A 22,423-nucleotide genomic window follows, 5' to 3' on the forward strand; every position below is an offset into this window, starting at 1 on the left:
AACCTTCTACTCAAATAGTTAAGAATTTTAAACTACTCTAAAAACGTCTTGTTTTATATTTATTTTTCCATGCCTCACTTCTTTTAATAATTTTCCCTTATATATTTTTATCAAATAAGTATGAAAGTTATTAATTTCCTCCTTAATTTTCTAGCTATAAAGATTACATTTCAAATAAGCCTACAATCAAGATTTGATTCTAGGAGAGCTACCATATAGTTTTGATAAATGTACAACAACAGAAAGAATGTATTGTAAGATATTATAGAAAAACTGTTTTGTGTCAATCTTTCCCCTGCAATTGAAGGGTCATTGGCTGGAAGGTACAACAAGCCTCTAATCTTTGATAGTTTACATTGGAGACTCACTGAGAGTACAGTACTGTCATGCTGGTGGGCATTATATTAGGCATCAACATTCCAGTAAAAATAAAAAAATCCTCTGTATTGTGATTTTGAAATCAACAATACAATGTTTCCCTTAAGCATTTCTGTGACCAAAAAGTTCTCTTTTTAATTTTCCAAATGAAGTAAAACCTAATACAATTTTTTTAATATTAGTACTAAAATTGTACATAGGGCTTTGTTTTAATTAAATTTAGGAGACAGAAAGGTCAGTTGTTTCCAATAATGAAGACATTTTTCATAAATATATCCAAGTCATTTATTATTTGATTTAAATCAATGTATATAAGCTGTTATAGTAAGTGTGATCAATAATATCAGAATATAGTAATCATATGTACATATGACCAATTATGTCAAATATATTGATATCCAATGACACTTTCCTTATTAATATAAGGGTTTAGAAATAACCTCATTTAAAAGATTTAGGTAAAGTTGCAAAATGCTGGGAGAACTATTGAAAATTCTAGAGATTGGATAAAAATTGTTATTGTACATATAAGGACAAATCTATATGACCATATGTTTTATATTGTATTAAGAAGACTTAAGATGAGATCTACCCTCTTAAATTTTGAAGGGAATGATTCATTATTGTTAACTACTGACATGATGCTGTATAACTGATCTCTAGAACATGTTCACCTTGTATAACTGAAACTTTATACCCATTGAATTCCCCACATCCCCCTTCCTTCCTTCCTTGGTTACCATACTCTTCTCTGCTTCTATGAATTCGGCAATTTTTAGATAGCTCATATAAGTGGAACCATGCAGTATTGTCCTTCTGTCTCTGGCTTATTTTGCTTGGCATCATGTACTCCAGATTCATCCAGGGCCATATTTCTCTTTTAAGTCAAGTGCATAAGTAAGTTGAAGTAAGTAATGTAATTTCTATTATTTTATACCTTTTAAATATAAAAGAGATTTATGTATAAGGACAAAAGTGACAAACAAAACAAACAAGCAATATTTAAACCCATCTCAAGTAAAAACCTAACACAGTGCCTCATCGTCTGTCTCCCACCTTCCCTAGAGGCAACCACTGTTCAGTTTCCAGACACTTTATACACATATGTTTCTATATATACTCTCACTATTTTGAAAGTTCTGTTTCATTTAATAGTTTTTACCCATGTTGCAGAAAATATTATACTACATCTTTAGAGTGATACTTGTGTTTATAGATGTATGTGTTTTTGTATAAATTGAATTACAACTTTTTGAGGGAAGTTTTTCAGTATTTCCCAATGATTTTTTTTTCTTATGAAAAACCTTTTCAATATTAAAAACACCAGTTTAATCTTTCAAGTTACTAACATAATGAATTATATGACTAACATTTCTAATATTAAAATATCTTTAATTCCTGAAATAAACTGTAATAAGTCAAAATGTATTCTTCTTTGAATATCCTGCTACATTTTGTTAAAATTTATTGAATCTGCGGATCCCTGGGTGACGCAGCGGTTTAGCGCCTGCCTTTGGTCCAGGGCGCGATCCTGGAGACCCGGGATCAAATCCCACGTCGGGCTCCCGGTGCATGGAGCCTGCTTCTCCCTCTGCCTATGTCTCTGCCTCTCTCTCTCTCTCTCTCTCTCTCTGTGTGTGTGTGACTATCATAAATAAATAAAAAAATAATAATATTTTAAAAAAAAATTATGAGATTTTTATCCCATTTGCCTTTGTGTAGATGATCAGATGCTGGTATCTATGTTATTCTGAGTCTATATAAAGGCTTGAAGTCTGTATGGTCTGCATAAGTTTAAACAGTTCTGTATGTTTGATAGGAGGAGTACATGAAATTTTCTGGCTTCCTGATTTCCTGGAACAGGACATTTTGGTAGTTTTTCCTTTTTACTGTCACAGTAATTGAATAATATGAATTTCCTAGCTTCCTTGGGATCACCCTTTTATGTTATACTTTCCTAAAGAAGTATGGATTTCATTAAATTGTTCAAATTTAAAAGCTTATTATTTATACTTCTGTTATGATTCTACTTATAATTTTATGTATTATAATTTATGTCCCCATTTTATAATTCAATTGGCTCTTAGCATATATATTTAATGCTTGCTTTTAAAAGGTGAACTTTTGGAACTCATTAATTCTCTTATTTTACAAACCATTTCTTTATATATAATTATACTTTATTTCTGGATTATTTTGCTGTTTTATTTTTTCAGACTACCTAACTGTTTAAACAATTTTATCTTTATTTTTTAAATTTACATTTGTTCAAAAATTTTACATTTGTTCTAAGAATTTTCCTCTCCTTATCCATGGGACATAATGTATAATAGGATGCATATGCAATATATTCATTGTTATTATTTTCCCCACTGGTAATACTATATTCTCTTCTTTCTTCTCCTCCTTTTCTCCTCCTTCCTCTCCTTCTTTTTTTTCTCCTCCTCCTCCTCCTCTTCCTCCTCTTCCTCTTGTCTGTCTCTTTCTGCTTCTTTCTTTTGCGTTTCAGATTTAGAGATCTGAGTTAATTCCACCACAGTGCTCATGGATTACTATTATCAGTCTCTTCGATTTATCCTGTTTTCTTTTTGTGATGTATTTATTTACCTATTCATTCATATATTCCTGTTTTTTCTCTATTTCCTTTTTTTCTTCCTCACTGTAGACAACCTCCGTTAAAGCTTTTGATGAATATTCTTAAACTCATATGTATCTTTGCCAAATGTAGTTCTGGCCCAGATATCTCCACTCTTTGGCACTGAAATCTAAATTTCTTCTAATTCCCAGCAACCACACCTGATGCTGAGATAACATTCTATTACTTTTATTGTAAAATTGTCCTTTTACTAGAGACAGTACTTTAGGATTTGTAGTTGCTATATTGCTTGGCTGGTTAGCTGTAGTAGTACAGTTGAGCTCCTACAGAAATACAAAGAATTGTTTATTCTTTAACAATGGAGTTTATAAATATTAATATGCACACTCATTTACTTCATTACTCATCATTCTCAGAGCTTTTAAGATGACAATGCACATAGTGAATCTTCAAGAAATAGTATACTTATACAAAATGTTGCAAATCTATTTGAACATATAACCTTTATCCAGGATGCCAAATTACATTAAATTGCTATACACTTAGGATATTATATATGGACCTCATGGTAACTACAAACCTAAAGCCTATAATAACACATGAAAAATAACAGAAAGAAATCCAAAGATAACACTAAGAAACCCATCAATCACAAAAAGAGGAAAAGAAGAAAAATGAAACAGACAAGAACCACAAAAGCAACCAGAAAACAAATAACAAAATGGCAATAAGTACGTATTTATTAATAATTTCCTTAAATAAAAACTGCCTAACTGCTCCAATCAAAAGATAGCATAATGGATCAAAATAAGACCCATCTATCTATACGCTGCCTACAAGAGACTCGACTCAAGCTTAAAAAGACAAATAGATTCAAAGTGAAGGGATGGAAAAACGTTTACCATGAGAAGGGAAGTAAAAAACACCAAAAAGCCAAAGTAGCAATATTCATGCAAAATAGACTTTCAAACAAAGATGAACAAGAGGCAAAGAAGGACATTACATAATGAGAAAATGATGAATCTAACAAGAGGGTACAACAGTTGTTAATATCTACTCAGTCAACACTGGAGCACCGAAATACATAAAGCAAATATTAACAGATATAAAGAGAGAGATTGATGGTATACAATAATAGTAGGGGACTTCAAAACCCATTTCCATCAAAGGATAGATTATCAAGGCAGAAAATCAATAAGGAAACAAATGTCTTTGAATGACACATTAGAGCAGTTCAATATAACAGATATGTACAGAACATGCCATCCAAAACCAACAGAATACACATTATTTTCAAGTGCACATGGAACATTTTCCAGAATAGATCACATGTTGGGCCACAAAACGAATCTCAACAAATTTAAAGCCATATTCTGTGTCTTTTCTGGGCACAGTGGTATGAAACTAGAAAAATCACTTTTAAAAAATTATTTTTCTCAGTCCAAATCTTGTGCTTTTAGTAACCATTAATTTCTTCTTTTTTAAATGAGTCAAGGATATATTATTATAATTTTTCTGAAGAATTAATTAATGGATCAATGGCTTTGTATATATATTTACATATATACACACATACACACACTTCCTTCAACTTTTTAATAATCTCAAATTATGTAAGTAGTTCTTTTATTATTTAAAGGGGCATATTCAAGTATTCCCCTGCTACTTGGTTTTTGCCAGTAATGCTTGCTTACATACATTGATGGTATCTTTGAACTTAGATCTTTGTGCATTCTGCTTCCTTAATGATTTTTTTTTTCTTTATTGCTTTATTAAGTTCAGGTTTTATCATAGGATCCTCCTTATTCCCCAAAATCCTTGTTGATCCTTCAAGGATATGTTGTCTTCTCTTTAGTGATCTTTTGTTAATCACTACTGAAGCATTTAGCAAATCTATCATCATTATTATTTATTTCTATATTTTCCCTACTAGGTTCTAAATTAGAAACTATTTCTGAGAACGATTGTATTTACAAGACTAGCATTTATAGGTTCTGTAAATGTTATTGGATGCATATATTAAAAATTTATGAATCACATATAAAAATATGCATTCTTATCCAATGACAAATATATTCTTTCCCCTTCTTACCTAAAAGCAATCACTGTCACTAGCATATTTGATATTCTTACTAGAGATATAAACATATTTACAGACTGTATATGGTATTTTGTTATTTTCTCTTTTATTCAAATATAATTATACCCTGCTATTTGGCCACTTTTTTTTACTCAATATTATTTTTGAGCAGTTATTCATAAAGAAAATCTGACTCTACTACATTATTGTGACTACTGTACCATATCACATTACATGAGTATACCACAAATGATATATTTCTTTTCCTACTTTTAGACATTTGAGTTGTTTTGAATTTCCTCATACTGCATATAATGGAGAGACAAACATTATATATGCATATATATGCATTCCTATTCCCATAAATATTAATCGTTTATTTATATAGATTAATATGGGGAAATTCTCATGTATAATCATGGCTTGATTATGCTTTTGCTCTGTTCCTTTTTAATTTTATTAATTTATAGTAGCATTAATAGAGTAACATATTAATGCTAGAAAAAAATCCTTTCTATTTAAGAGAAGAGATGCAAATATAAAATCATATAACTTCAGCAAACAGTTCTTTACTTTTAACCATAAACACGGTTATTTTTAAAAAATATTTTTAAAAAATATCACCTAACTGTTCACTAATAGGAGCCTAGAAGCAATAATACTTTAGTTGAAATGAGTACTCCTAATGTCCACGTTGATTTTTAAAATATCATATCCCAATAAAAAAACCCCAAGCTTCTCAGAAAATTATCTGATTCTAGACCTGGAGCCATGAAAGTGTAGGCTAAGTTTGGAGCATCTTATGCCAAAAAGCAGTGTTAGAAGATTAATGGAAGTAAAATGAATGGACACAGGCTGGCAACCACCAAATTCAAGACAATTTGAACATCAAAGGGATTGTTTTAATTGCTTTCAAAGACTGACTAAACAAAAATCGGAGTCCATTGTGTTACTCAGGTAAACCTTTAAAATTTTATGTTTCCACTTTAGATGACTATATACCAACTCTTTCATCTGAAAATTGGTCCAATTCTCTCATCCAATGGGGACTTCTCAGAATGTTATGATAGCACTCAATAATATAGAAGTAACATTTCAAATATGCACAGTGTTATGAAACAACAGGCATGTGCATATGCTGTTACTGTAGCTGTGCTTATAATTTGCCATCCAATGCCAATAGAAAATCCTCAGTAAGTCATTAGAACTATATGTAAATATATCTTTTTCATACTTGCTCTTTACATTGTGTTGATTATCAGACAAGATACTTAAGAAGCATGGCAACTGTAGAAATGACTATAGTAATTATGGTGCTTGTTTTTCACTATTAAAGTTGTATGTTTCTTTACATTACAGAAACAATTTTTAGGATTTTTTGTACTAGGAAACACAGTTATTTGAAATACAATAAATGAAAACAATACATGGCTTTCCATTAAAAAAATGAAGATAATTGTTAGAGGAAAAGCTATAAGCATATACTTTTTCATTTTATGAGTAATCTTTGTCCTTCCAGTAGATTAAATAAGCTCTATTTTATAGAAGAATCCTAAATTATAAATATAGATGGGGAGGTAAAAAATAGATAATTTCTTTGTAATATTCAATAAGTATATATACTGATAAGGAACACCAATGAGTGTTAAAATATTAGATACAATATGGTGGTAAACAAGATATTCCAATAGTGTCACCTTATCACCTAATAGATGAGTAGCAAATTCATTCAAGTTCAAACTCAGCATCAATAATCATGAGTAAACCATATGTGCATGTCTTATGATGTTATTTAATAATAAAATACATAGCATCACTTAATAATATTGAAAAAAGTACTTAAATTCAATTAAATCTTTAAGTATAAATATCATTCTATTGGAAATCAGAAGATGGAACATTGTGCAAGAAAGCATGTCTGGTATCACCAAAAAGTTAGTGTTATATTAAGAAGGTGGGGAGGGAGTCATGTTTCTAGAGTAAAAAGATGAATATCTAAAACAACATGAGAAGTTTGACTGGATATTTGATTTAACATAAGAAAAGATATGTAACACATTTTGAGAACAATTTTGGGAGTTTGAATATGGTTGAGATATTAAGTACTTAGGTTTGATAGAAGTATTTATGTAGGAGAAATGTCCTTGTCTTACAAAGTGCATGATACAAGATTTAGAAACCGTCATTTTGCCTACAAATATATTCCATAAATATAACATGGATCATGCACACACACATACACACACAAATACATACAGTTCTGTGCAAGTATATAAGTATAGTTTTATATATACATGTAAGCATATATATGCATATAAACATATACACATAAAAGAATGGCAAAACATTAATAATTGTTATTATGATAACCTAGTGATTAGTATGTGGCTGACCAACCTTTCAACCTTGAGTGCTGGAATATCTTCAATTTAAACATTTTATAAATTATTTAATTTGGGCTAAAGTCATATTCTTTTGTGGTAAAGTTTATTTTTGTTACCATTAAATAATAGATTTCTTTTGTATGTTGGCAACTTTGTTTTGCAGGCACTTGCTGAGTTAGGAGGGATTTTTGTTTTTCTTCATTGTTTTAGCTGTTATTCTTCTATATATCTATCCCTGACTTTTTCACAGTTTTGCAGTTTTGTGTTGATGGTGCTGCCTGGTCATAAGTCTCCATCCTAAGCCAGGTATTGTAAACACAGGCTGTTGTTCCTGCTTTGTAGTGATATTTGGGCTAGAAATTCATTTATGGGCCCAGTGTGAGAACTGATCAGTTTCTGCTTGCAAAGCTTGTTGTCTTCCACCAAAGAGAAGCTTACTTTATTTTTTTTTAAGATTTTTATTTATTTACTCATGAGAGAGAGAGAGAGTGAGAGAGAGAGAGACAGGCAGAGGGAGAAGCAGGCTCCATGCAGGGAGATTGATGTGGGACTCGATCCGGGACTCCAGGGTCACGCCCTGGGCCGAAGGCAGGCGCTAAAATGCTGAGCCACTCAGGGATCCTGGTTTGTAGCATTCTAAGATTATTAGATTTTACCATAGATATGGTAAAGACATTGGAGTTTTATGAGCAAGGTATGATAATACTGGAAAAATAACATTTGGGCTGATGTGTTGAGAATATAGTTTAGGTATACAGGCATGATAACAGAATCACTATTTAAGCAGCTATTGAAACACTTCAGGGGAGGAATGACCAGGATTTGAGCAGAGTTATAATACAGGATGTAGCAATTCTGGAAAACAGATGATAGATAGATAGATAGATAGATAGATAGATAATAGATAGATAGATAGATAGATAGATAGATATAGGAATACACATATCTTACACATATCTTTAAGGAGATATGGTGGACAAAATAGCCCTCTAAATATTTTAATCTCCAGAATCTGTGAATGTATTTATTATCTTACATGGCAAAAGGACTTTGCAGATGTGAATAAGGAACTCAAGATGGGGAAATCATAGTATATTAACAAGATATACCCAAATCATCACAATAGTTCTTAAAAATGGAAGAGAGAAAGAGATGAGAGTCAAAGGGAGATGTTACCACATAAAGAAGGCACAGGGATGTGCAATATTGCTGCCTTTAGAGGTGGTAGAAACAGGTCTCTAGAATATGGAAGAGGCATGGAAAATGTCTCTCCTACAAACTTCAAAGAGGAATACAGTCTTGCTGACACCTTGATTTTAGATCAAACGGGCCTATCTAGTGTGTCTGACCATTTGACAGTAAATTTATGTCATTTTAAGCCAGTAACCTTGTGGTAATTTGTTATAGCAGCAATAGAAAACTCATAAATATTTTTATTCCTGGAAGTAGAATATTGCTATAACAAATACCTACAAATGTGAATGCAGATTTGGAATTGGACAATAAATAGAAGCTGTAAGAATTTTTAGGAACAAGTTAGAAAAGGCTTAGATTGCCTTAAAAGGACTGTGAGTAGAAATGTGCATGTTAAAAATATCACTATCTGTAAAGATGAAAAGATCATGGTATAGAAAACATGTATCACATCAGAGAATACCTAATTCATCTGTTGCTAGGAGCATAGATATTAAAGGCACTGCTGATTCAGAAGAAAAAGAGGAGCATATTACTGGAAACTGTAGGAAAGGAAAATTCTTGTTGCATAATGACAGAAAACTTAGGAGAATTATGACCTACAGTTAAGTAGAAAGCAGCAATTGTAAACAATGAAATTGGACATGTAGCTGATGCAATTTTTAAGCAAAGTGTTAAGATGTCGATTTGTTTCTTAGGCACAAACAGTAAAAAAATGATGGGGGGAAATAAATTGGGAGAAGAATTACTAAACAAAAAGAAAAGAGGAATCGATGATTTGGGAAATTCTTAGTCTATCCAGATTACAAAACATGCTAAAATTCACTGCTATGAACATATAATCTTAAAAAAAAAAAGACCTAAGTGTGGCCGCACAACCTTTAGCTAATATCTTAGAAAGAGGAGAAGGTCAAAAGATTCAGTTAAAGTCTCTTTAGAGAGATTAAGGATATATCACAGATGCTCTCAATCAAATTAGAAAGAATCTTAGGAACTCGATGAATATGTTCCCTGAGTCATCTCTTTCAAAAATAGAAATGAATAGTCTAGAAAACTTGTAAGAAATACTTGGAGAATCAGATACTATATTACAGTGTGAATGAATGAAGAAAGTGCTCACACAGTTCCCATTCTTTTGTACCACTGCCTCCCACGGGGCTCCAAATTGCATTCGTAAGAGGGAAGAGGACCCAGAATCATGAATATTCTAGAAAAAAAAATCATCTCTCTCTCTAAACTCTTTAGTACTCACAGTCCAACCAATACTACCTCCATTGGTAATTAAAAAGGTTATTTCCATAATAATATTTATCTCTTTAGATATTCCTATAAGAAACCCTAGTTCCAGATTATCTATTATTCCCAAAATCCACAGTCCAAATGACATTTAACATCACCTTGTTGGATTTCATTTTCCAACTCTCCCTCTCAATTCCCATAACTATTTCCCAAAGCCTAAAGGCATGCTTAATAGGCACCAGCTAAACACCTGTGTCACCAAACTTTTCTAAGAATGTCCTCTTTAACTTTTTGTTCTAACTGAAACCTGATGATATGCATATCTTGAAACCATTTTACTTATTTACCATTTCTCTATCATACTCTTCATTGCCAATTGACAGTGAGACAGAGGCATTTTTCTGAGCTACATCCAGATCATTGCTTTGCTCCCTTTGTAATATTAACAATAATAGCAACAATAATAAACAGTTTTGAGGGTTAGGTGATTGTTTTGTATGACCAGCTATTACCCTCCCTCTTGTATCATTTCCTGGAGATTTCAGTTTTTGAAATAAACAGTGTCCTCAATTCTTTATTGATGTAAGTCTTATTTCTGTAACTTACTTTTACTTCCCTCCTAATTTTCACTTTTATTATTACATTCTGGAAGAAAATTTCTGTGTTTTTAGGTTCCTCTCACAAGTACCTAGCTGCAATAATTCTCTGACCCCACTGGGGCCTACAGCCATTTGATTTTGCAAAGCTAATTCCTTGCAAGCTAATTCCCTTCTTTATCAAACTTAAATTCTGAGGAATATTATTCTAATTTTCTTATAAGCACTTTTTCACTTACTTTCTCCACCTTATCTTTTAAGAAAAAATGCAACTCTAGTTAAACCCAACTCTCTCTTACCCTCTTACCACAAGTGTTAAGTGCACTCTTACTACACAGTGTAGAGGAAGCTACAACTGGCTGGAGAAATGCAAATGACAGTAATTCAATCTACATTTCCTTGGTCCTTAGTGGGGCTTAGAAAGCTCATATTTACTCTTCTATTCTCTTCAACAATTGTTTCTTATTATCCCTTGAATCTCAAAGGACGGATAACATTCAGTTATCTGTACTTTCACATGATTAATTTATACTTTTTGAAGATTTTGTTAGTTATATATGAAACAATTAGAAAATAATCCCTACATCTCCTACCACCACTTCTCAACAGTTTATATCTGTACCAATATATCATATGTGTGACTAAAGAGTGTGTTATCCTTTATACTTATATGGTAAATCCATACCCTCCCCTCAGGAGTGTCCTTTCAAGAATTTTCCACACTCTTGCATGTATTACCAGTTTTTCTTTCTCTTTTACACCATTCTAATAAGAATATGAGTCTATGAGTCTCTTAAATTGATTTCCTATTAATGATCTTTTTTAAATTTTCTTTAGCCTTTTATTTTGATAAGAGATTATATTATATACTTGGTGGGCCCAATAAATCATATATGCATGTAAATTCTTTACAATGAGATTGCTAAGTCAAAGGGCAAATGCACTTGCAATTTTGATGAATATTGCCAAAAAGACCCTCGTATGACATAATAACACTGCCTATTTACATGTAGTTATACAAAGAAAATGCTGTTAGACATTGCCCCTTTTTTCTGCCAGTCTGTGATGTGAAAAATTGTATCTCAGTAGAGTTTTAAGTATTTTTATTGTGAGACTGATAACAAAAATGACCCAAATTCTCCAATTTCCCTATATTCATACCTTTTGTAGTATGATTTTGCATTTATTACTATTAGGAAGCAAAATCTGTTTCCTCACTTGTAGAGTAGGAGCTGGCCTTATGACATACTCTGGCAATGTAATTTCACGGTGTGACAGTGTGCCAGTTCTGAGCCTAGGCCTCAAGAGATAATGTGTATTTCTGATCTTTCTTTTGGAACTCTTCTACCACCACGTAAATAGGCCTGGGCTAGCTTGCTGGATAACGAGGCCCATTCACTTCTATTACCCTAGCCAACTAACAGCCAGCCCACAAACAACTAACCATCAATAAAGTGAGTGATATTATTTTAGATGAGCCTAATATCCTCAGCTGTCCTAACAGCTGACCACAGATGAATGGAGCAAGCCCAGCTCGGATCTATAGATATACAAAGATAACCTGTAGGTTTGTGAATAATAGTAAAAATGTTAACTACTGACTTATGCAATGTTTATAATGCCATTTCTACATAATTGACACTTATTATTGAGTTTGAACATTTTTGCATATAAGCTTAACAGCCATTTTGTATTCCTTTTTCTTTGCACTATTATATACTTTCCTGAACTTCCTCAATAAAATTTGTCTGTTCTTTTATCAATTACTGGGAGCCATATTTCTAATGAGGAAGATTAGTCTTTTTCTGTGAATATATTTCTCCCTTTGCATCTCTTTTGATGTTCCTTAAGGCATCATCTGCCATAAAGCAGCTCTTATTTGTATATAATAAAAGTATCACTTTATAGGATTCTAGATGTCAACTGCTTTCACAGTTTGAAAGATTTCTGTTTTCTTACTTCATAAGGCAATTTGTTCATATTTTCATCTAGTACTTTAATGATTTGATTCTTTCATAAATTCAAATTTTGTTCTCCCAATTTGGAATTAAATAGAAGCAAGAGAGCATCACATTCATCCAAACCATGAGAAAAATCCATAAAACCCATTTAAGTTGTAGTGTTTCAGAACCTATTTTATTTTATTTTTTTATTTTTTAAAAAAGATTTGATTTATTTATTCATGAGAGACAGAGAGGCAGAGACACAGGCAGAGGGAGAAGCAGGCTTCGTGCAGGGAGCCAGATATGGGACTCGTCCTGGGTCTCCAGGATCAAGGCGGCATCAAAACGCTGAGCCACCGCGGTTGCCCTCAGAACCAATTTTAGTGCTGAGTTCCCAAAGCAACCAGGTGAACTAAATGTGAAAAAAGTGACATGCCTCTCAAAAAAAAAAAAAAAAAAAAAAAAAAGACAAGACTCAAAGAGTTTCCCCGTAGTCAGAATGCAGAAGAGAAATTGCTGCCATATATGCAAATAAGAAGAAAACTACTGAAATGTTCATAGACAGATGACAAATTTTAGCAGAGACATGACAACTATGAAAAAGTGAAAACTGGATATGCTGGAAATGAAAAATAAAATATTAGGAATGAAGAATATATATATATATATATATATATATATATATATATATATATATGTATGTATATATGTATATTTGAAACTTTACGTCCTACCATCAATTGTTTATTATAAAGGCAAACACTGATTCTGATTATATGATTATCAATAGGATTTCCAGTAGGAGCACAGACACTGTACCTCCAAACATTTTGGATTTGCTGTGATGGGGATCAGCTACCAGCAGGGCCTGTCATACTGGATGTGGATGTCTCCAATCTCCTTCTGAGAAGCCTCATCTGACTATATCAAAAGCCACCAGGGTTTTGAAAATGGACTGGCGGATTGCATAAATCTGGGCCATGCTCCTGTCAGCCTTCAAGCAAACTCAGATGTTCATACTAACAAATCTTGCCTTACTTATAATAGAAACAATTTTTGGTATGTCTACATCTAAAATATTGAATAAAGCAGTTAGATGTTTTAACCTGTATTTAATAGATCCTAGTTTGATTATCCCCTAAAAGTCATTTGAATATTAAATTTCAAATTAGAAGTGAAATTTTAAATTAATTATGTTCTCCTTTAGGTTTTAAAAGAAAACTATTTAAGCTGGCCTTTAAATAATTATGCTGAAATTTAGTGTTAATAAGTTCCAGCTATGCAATATTTTAGTAATTGTATTTTATGTAGACCTTGCTGATGTTAATGCTAGTGTTTATTTTAAAGTACATTTGATAGCACATTTCTTAAAGTATCCATGAATATTATTCTAAGACAAGCATTTTGAATCTGTAATAAATCTGTAAAAAAAATCACACATATTCCAAAAATTAATAGTTTTTGAGGGGCTTAAATTATACCTTTCATTGAATATCATCAAATATAATTCATAAACCTCCAAATATTCTTTGGAATTTTTTTAATGATTTTCAGATGATAGCACATAACTTCAGCTTATTATTTCAAGTAATTTCATCTGCTCAAAAAGTGCACATTTCTAGCATTTTGTGACATAAAGTAGATTCAAAAGAACTGGCATAGAGGCATTTCAAAAGCGAGTCATTTAGACCAGCAAGAATTAGCACACTTTTTATACGAAGTGAATAAACCAGATAGTGAATATTAAACCTTTCTGGGTTATTTGAATTTTGAGAAAACTACCCAAGTGTGCCATTTTCACATGATTGTAGTCATAGATTTTATATATATATATATTAGAAAGAGAGGGAGAGAGACAGACAGAGACAGAGAGAGAGGAGCATATTTTGTTCTAATTAAATTTTATTTACCTAAATTTTTATTTATCTAAATTTTTATTTACATTTATTTATTTATTTATTTATTTATTTATTTATTTATTATTTACTTTTATTTAAATAGGCAGTGAGCTGATTTTGACCGAGGGGCCATAGCTTGCGCATCAGAGAGCCAAACTAACCTAAAATACAAAATGGAGAAAAAGGTTATAAGTATCTTAACTAACTGGCAACCATTTCTACACTTGTTGGTTTTGGTGGTTTTTTTTAACTTTTTAAAAAAATTTTCCATTTGTCTCCGAAGTAAAATGCCTAAATTCCTCCATGTTCTTGTTCCTCAAACTACATTTGTAGTTTATATCTTCATGGCTCATTATTTATCTCACTTTGCTTTTTTCTCATTTACACTCTCACTTAAGTTTTCCTCATTAAAAAGTGAAAAGAACAAAACTAAATGATGGAAGTCATAGAGATGACTCTATAACATTTTATTTTTTTCTATTTGGATGACCCTTTCCTCTCTTTTATTTTTTTTATTTTTTTTTTATAAATTAATTTTTTATTGGTGTTCAATTTACAACAATACAGAATAACACCCAGTTGCTCATCCCGTCAAGTGTCCCCCTCCGTGCCCGACACCCATTTCCCCCCACCCCGCCTCTCCCCTTCACCACCACTAGTTCATTTCCAGAGTAGAAGTCTTATGTTCTGTGTCCATTTTGATATCTCCACCCATTTCTTCTCCCTTCCCTTATATTCCCTTCAATATTAGTATATTCCAAATGAGTGAGAACATTACACTGTTTGTCCTCTACGATTTGACTTACTTCACTCAGCATAATTCTCCAGTTCCATCCACGTTGAGCAAATGGTGGGTATTTGTGTTTTTTAATGGCTGAGTAATATTCCATTGTATATAATAAACGACATCTTCTTTATCATTCATCTTCGATGGGCACCGAGGTCCTTCCACAGTGTTGGCTATTGTGGTACTGGTGCTAGAACATCGGGTGCAGGTTGCCCGGCCGTTTCATTGCATCTGACATCTTCGGGGTAAATCCCTAACAGTGCAATTGCTGGGGTTTCTTCATAGGGCAGGTCTATTTTTAACTCTTTGAGGAACTCCCACACAGTTTTCCAGAGTGCTGTAACAGTTCACATTACACCAACAGTTAAGAGGGTTCCCTTTTTCCACTCCTCTCAACATTTGTTGTTTTCAACCCTTTCCTTTTCCCCCTTGCCTTGATAATTTTCCCTTCTCACTGGTGTGATGGTGGTATCTCATTGTGGTTTTGATTTGTATTTCCTGATGGCAAGTGATGCTGAGCATTTTCTCATGTGCATGTTGTCCATGTCTATGTATTCTCTGTGAGATTTCCTTCATGTCTTTTGCCATTTCATGATTGGATTTGGTTGTGTCTTTGTGTGAGTTTAATAAGTTCTTTATAGATTTTGGAACTAGCCCTTATCTGATATGTTGTTTTGCAAATATTTCTCATTTGTAGGTGTCTTGAGTTTTGTTGACTGTACCTTTGCTGTGCAAAGCTTCTTTTCTTGATGAAGTCCCAATAGTTCATTTTTTGCTTTTGTTTCTTTGTTTTCGTGGATGTTCTGCAGAGTTACTGTGGCAAGTTCAAAAGGATGTTGCTGTGTTCTCCTCTAGGATTTTGATGGAGTCTTGTCTTCACATTTTATCTTTCATCCTTTTTGATTTCTCTTTGTGTATGGTGAAAGAGAGTGGTCTAGTTCATTCTTCTGAATGTGGATGACCAATTTCCAACACCATTTATCGATGGTTTGGCAGAATTATTATTGTTGAAAATGTCAATGCTACCCAGGGCAATATACACGTTCTATGGCTATCCTATCAAATATACATGGACTTTCTCAGAGGAGTTAGAACAAATTATTCTTAAGATTTGTGTGTGAATCAGAAAAGGACCCGAATAGCCAGGGGAATTTTAAAAGAAAAACCATAGCTGGGGGCCATCACAATGCAGGATTTCAGAGTTGTACTACAAAGCTGTGGTCATCAGACAGTGTGGTACTGGCACAAAAAACAGACACATACGACCAATGGACAGATAGGAGAATCCAGAAATGACCCTGATCTTTATGGTCAAAACTAATATTCGACAAAGAGAAAGACGATCCACTGGAAGTAAGACAGTCTCCTTTCCTCTTTTTATATTTGTGTTTGCCTAGTGGTTCCAATAAAGCATCAGAGAAGACAGGGCCTCAAATAACAGACTACAGCACCATAAAAGATAAACTTAGAGACAACAAATTTTATACTCTAAATGGAGTTGACACAGAGACCTATTGGTCAGAACAGGATGAAATGATAGTGGCCTGGCAACAAGAACATTGTTTGGCACATTTGCACATCAGGGCGGGCATAATTTTGAGAATTTTATTAGCTTCAAAGGACTCAAATCATCAATGCATATTTCAAAGGACACTATGTTCAGGTCAAAATGGCATAGAAAAATGGAGAAGTGTCAAATAATCTTTCAGGAATATACAGAAATCTAAACATCAATCTTACTTCAGTTCCTAGGATTCTGAATCAATTTTTGAAAGCAGGCTATTGATCCACCTAACGAAAAAAAATCTCACAAACACATTAAATTGGATTTTATGTCATTTTAAACTTTTTAAATTAATTTGCACCTATATTTGAGATTTGAGATATTCATGATATATAATACCTGGTTCTAATGAAGTCCAGGTAATTTATGGATATTATCTCATTAAACATATGCTAAGGGCACCTGGATGGCCCAGTTGCTTAAGCATCTGTCTTTGGCTCAGGTTATGATCTCAGAGTCCTGGGATCGAGCCCCGTGTAGGGCTCCCTGCTCAGTAGGGAGTCTACTTCTCCCTCTCCCTCTGCCCCTGCAACACCGCTTGTGTGCTCTCTCTCTCTCTCAAATAAATAAATAAAATCTTAGGAAAAAAAAACAAAAACAAAATATGTGCTTAACATTCTGTATTGCATAACCCTTGGGTATCTGTTATTCAGATTTAATGTAATAACTGATGTCCACAAATTCCAAGAGAAATAGACATATGTAAAAAACTAGACCTATTAAAACTATATATGTATTATATATGTGAATATATATATATTATCTGTATGTGTGCACAAGTGTATGAACCTAATTGTAATATAATCATTCAGTAGGGCTTTAGGATAACTACTTAGGTGGTATTTTAATATCCAGTTAGTTTTGTTTTAATATATTGTGATAAGAGTTTGTCAATATTTCTCAGCTTGAATAAAGGATATATAATAAAATTACTTTATGTTTCTTGAAAAATTAATATAGAGCCTAATTTATTTTTAATTTTAGGGTATGTCTTGTGACTAATTTTATGAATTCAAAACAACAAAATTAAGGTGACAGCTTATTCATGGGCATTATTCTTTTTCAAAAATTAAAATGCACTGACATATGAATGGCTTCATATAAAATATTTTGAGTTGTCAGTCACTGGAAATATCAAGATAATATTTGTTTTTAGCATAGGCATTTGAATTTTAAATTCATTATGGTCATTTTCCTTTCAGTTATTGAAATAATTAGGATGTTTATATCATTATTTAGCATTTCAGTGAATTCTGGGTTTACTGCAGCACATAGTAATGGAAAGAGTGAGATTCTTTATACTGAATAATCCATGCAATAATAAGTATAAATGATGTGTTTGGAATTGTGTTTAAAATGATCATTTAAAAAAATAAATAAAAATAAAATAAAATGATTTAAGTACTGGTTACTATAATTATTTTATATTTCCAAATACATACCTCAGTTTGAGAAAATCACATTACAGCTTCAGATTCCTTGTCTTTAGAAAGGAAATAATGAAAGTACTTGTTTCACTGTTAGTATTTTTAGGTCACTTTGTACTTTTGTATTTTTAATCTGAGAATTTATCATCAAAATACTCTGTTCAATAGCTATTGAAGTTAGTTTGCTAACTAACTCTCTAATCATTTGAAATCATCTAATCTAATAATCTAATCCCACATCTCTAATCATTTGAAATATAGTTGGATTAACTTGTTTTTTTTTTTTTGTCTTCTATTATAGATTTTGTTTTTCTCCAGTCTTTTTAAAAGTTTTTTTTTTTCTGAGTTAGTGAATGTTGACAGGATTCTAAATGTCAAAATGATACAAAAATGTAAATTCGGTAAGAAATAGTGAAAGAGACTATAAAGGAAAGGGAGGAAACTGAGTGGGGAAAAATTAGAGAGGAAGACAAACCATGAGAGACTCCTAACTCTGGGAAACAAACAAAGGGTTACAGAAGGGAAGGAGGATTGGGGGGTTGGGGTGACTGGGTGATGGTCACTCAGGAGGGGCACTTGATAGGATGAGCACTGGGTGTTATACTATATGTTGGCAAATCAAATTTAAATAAAATGTTTTTTAAAAATGTATACTCAGAGAAGTACTGCTTTCACAAATTAATTCCACCTTATCCCCATCATTCATTCTTTTATCCATTCCCAATCAAATCCTGTAGGTAATCACTCTCAGTAGTTTCTGGTTTATCATTCTTCTCTTTCTTTTTAAGGTTATTTATTTGTTTATTTGAGAAGTGGAGGGGCAGAGGAAGAAGGAGAGAGATAATCCCAAGCAGACTCTGCCCTAAGTGCCCAAGGTGGACCTCAATCTCATGACCTGGAGATCATGATCTGAATAGAAAACAAGAGTCCATTGCTCAGCCAACTGAGCCCCCACTCAGGTGCCCTTCCTCTCTTTCTTTTTGGGAAAACTAAGCAGATATATACATTTGTCCTTATTTCTTATACAAAAGGTATTGGTATCATACTATATGTATCTTTAAAATTTTATCATTTTCCATTAAAACTACACCTTGGGAATTACTCCCTGAAAGTTCAATTTATAAAGATAGTCCATATTTTTTAACTGTTATTTTATACTTCATTGTGAAGATGGATATACCTCAATTTAATTACTTTTCTGTGTTTGAATATTTAAGTTATTTCCAATATATTGCCTTTATAAATAATGGAACAAAATTGTGGATATATAAGTGATATGTTTGGATAATTATAATCAGGATAAATATTTACAATGATGACTGAATCAGAAAGTAAGCACATGTATTTTATTATGCATTTTCCAATTCTCCACAAATGTACTCATTTCATCCTTCACAGGCAGTATATGAAAGTAACTCTTCCCTCACCTCAACAAAAGAATGATTTATCAAGCTTTTGTAATTTTCCAATATAATAGATGAAAAGTAATGTTCCAGGGTAATATTTTGTATTAAAATTTTATTGAGATAATTTTAGATTTACTTGAAGTCATAAGAAATAATACAGAGAGATCGCATGTACTCTTCTCATTTCCTCTAACAGAGGAAACACCTTGTGTAGTAAAAATATCTCAACCAGGATATTGACTAATGACATTGATATAATTCACCAGTCATATTCAGATTTCTCGAGTTTTACTTTTCTTCATTTGTATTATGTGTGTATGTGAATTTAATTCTACATAACTTTATCATATATGTATTCGTGAATTCACCACCATAGTGTACATACAGAACATTTCCATCACCACAAGCACCTCTGGTGTTGTCCTTTTGTAATGACACCAACTTCCCTCACCCACCCCTACTCCCATTACTAACCCGTGTAAACAAATAATCCACCCTCCATTTCTAAAACTTTGTCATTTCAAAAATGTTGTATACATATAATCATACAGTGCGATTTTGTCATCTTTCACTGAGTCAAGTTGTGTGTATGAGAAATTTGTTCTTTCATAATACTAGCATGGATTCCTTGTATTCTAGGGCATAGATGTATAACAGTTTAACCATTCACCTGTTGAAAGACATCTGGACTGTTTCTAGTTTGGGGTTATTACAAATAAAGTTTATACAAATCACAGAAAAGTTTTCGTGTAAACATAAGCTTTTATTTTTCTGGGTTAAATGTATGAGAGTATAATTGCTAGGAAACTGTTTAGTTTTATATGAAATTTCCAAATCATTTTTTAAAATAACTATACTATTTTACATTCCAACCAGAATGTAATTTTTTTTTAAGATTTTATTTATTTATTCATGATAGACATAGAGAGACAGAGAGAGAGAGAGACAGAGACAGAGACAGAGACACAGGCAGAGGGAGAAGCAGGCTCCACGCCGGGAGCCCGACGCGGGACTCGATCCCGGGACTCCAGGATCGCACCCTGGGCCAAAGGCAGGCGCCAAACCGCTGAGCCACCCAGGGATCCCCCAGAACGCATTATTGATCCAATTTTTCTATATCATAACCAGCATTTAGTGATGCCACAATTTTTTAAGCCATTCTGATAGTTGTAAGGATATATCACTGTGGTTTAGTATAAATTTCCCAGATGTCAAATGCCATTGAACATATTTTTATTCATTTTTTACATCTGCATATCCTTTTCAGTTAAATGTTCATTAATATTTTTCCCTATTTTCTGATTAGATTGTTTATTTTCACTGTTGAAAGTCTGAAGTTTTTTTTTAATGCATAAATGTAGCTACTACTCTTTTGCCAGGTGTTTTGCAAATATTTTCCATAAGTTTCCAGTTAGTCTTTTTATTCTCTTCATATAGACTTTCACAAAGGTTTTTCATTTTGATCAGGTACAATTAATCTTTTTTTTTAATGGATTGTGCTTTTTGGCGTGAACTCTTTACTCATTCCTAGACCCTAAAGATTTTATCTTATGTGTTTTTCTAAAGGTTTTATGGTTTTGTGTTTTACAGTACATGAGTATTATAAATCTTGTATGTATTTATGTTCAAGTTTTAAAGCCTATAATGTGTAGTTTGAGATGGGTTTGTTTGGTTGGTTTTGGCTATGGGTTAAATACTCTAGCTTCATGGTAAGCCTGAATATCAGCAGAGTTATTCCTCTCTTTATTCTTCTTTGTCATGAACACTTTAGCTAAACTGTAGTCTATACATTTTCATAGAAATATTACAATAAGCTTGTCTATGCTTACAGAAAATGTTACTGGGGTTCTGACAGAAATTGTTTTAAATCAATAGATCAATTTGAGGGAAGAGGATTAACATCTTTACCATATAAGGTCTTCCAATTTATGAACTCCAAACATATATCCACTTATTTCAGCCTGCTCTGATTTCTTTATCAGTACTTTGTAGTTCTCAGTATGTGTTTAGCTCTATGTTTATGGCGGAATATTTTACTTTTTTTTGGATTGTTTATAGGAGATAGTGTATTTTTAATGTTGGCTTCCTTGTATTCATTGTTAGTATGTCAAAATGTGATTCATTTTTGTGTTTTGGCCTTGTATCCTGTGACCTTGTTGAACTCACTTATTCTAGGACTCATATCATTTTCTACTTAATAATGCTATCTGCAGTTTCAGTTTTCCATTCCAATCTATATGCATTTTATCAACATTTTTTGCCTTATTGCAATAGGTAGAACTTCCAGTGGTATTCTGAATAAGATTGATTAAGAGTAGATATCCTGCCTTTTCTTGATGGTAAGGACAAATTTAGTCTTTTAATATTGAGTATATTTCAGTATAATTTTAAAGTTAATTTCTCTTTTGAGTGTAAATGAACTTTAAACAATTTAATGTCCATTTTTTAAAGTTTTGTTTGAATTCCAGTTAGCATACAGTGTAATACTAGTTTCAAATGTACAGTTTATTGATTCCATATTTACATAAAACACTTGATGCTCATCACAAGTGCCCTCCTTAATCTCCATCACCTATTTAAACCATCTCCCCACACCCACCTCCCTTATGGTAACCATCATTGTTCTCTATAATTCAGAATCTGTTTCTTGGTTTGCTCCTCTCTCTTTCTCTGCTTATTGTTTTGTTTCTTAAATTCCACATACGAATGAAATCATATGGTATTTGTTATGTTAAGCAAAGTAAGTCAGACAAAGAAACATTTAATGGTATATCTTATATTATCTTTGAGAATTGTCTGTTTACCACTTGAGCCCAATTTTCTGTTGGATGTTGCTGTTCCCTCATCCTTAATATTTTAGCTTTCATATATTGGTGCTACTAGCCTTTATCTGTTTTACTTTTTTACATTTGGATTTCTGATATATATGTA

This window comes from Nyctereutes procyonoides, unplaced genomic scaffold (assembly GCF_905146905.1).
Source record: "Nyctereutes procyonoides isolate TBG_1078 unplaced genomic scaffold, NYPRO_anot_genome, whole genome shotgun sequence".
Lineage (NCBI taxonomy): Eukaryota > Metazoa > Chordata > Mammalia > Carnivora > Canidae > Nyctereutes > Nyctereutes procyonoides.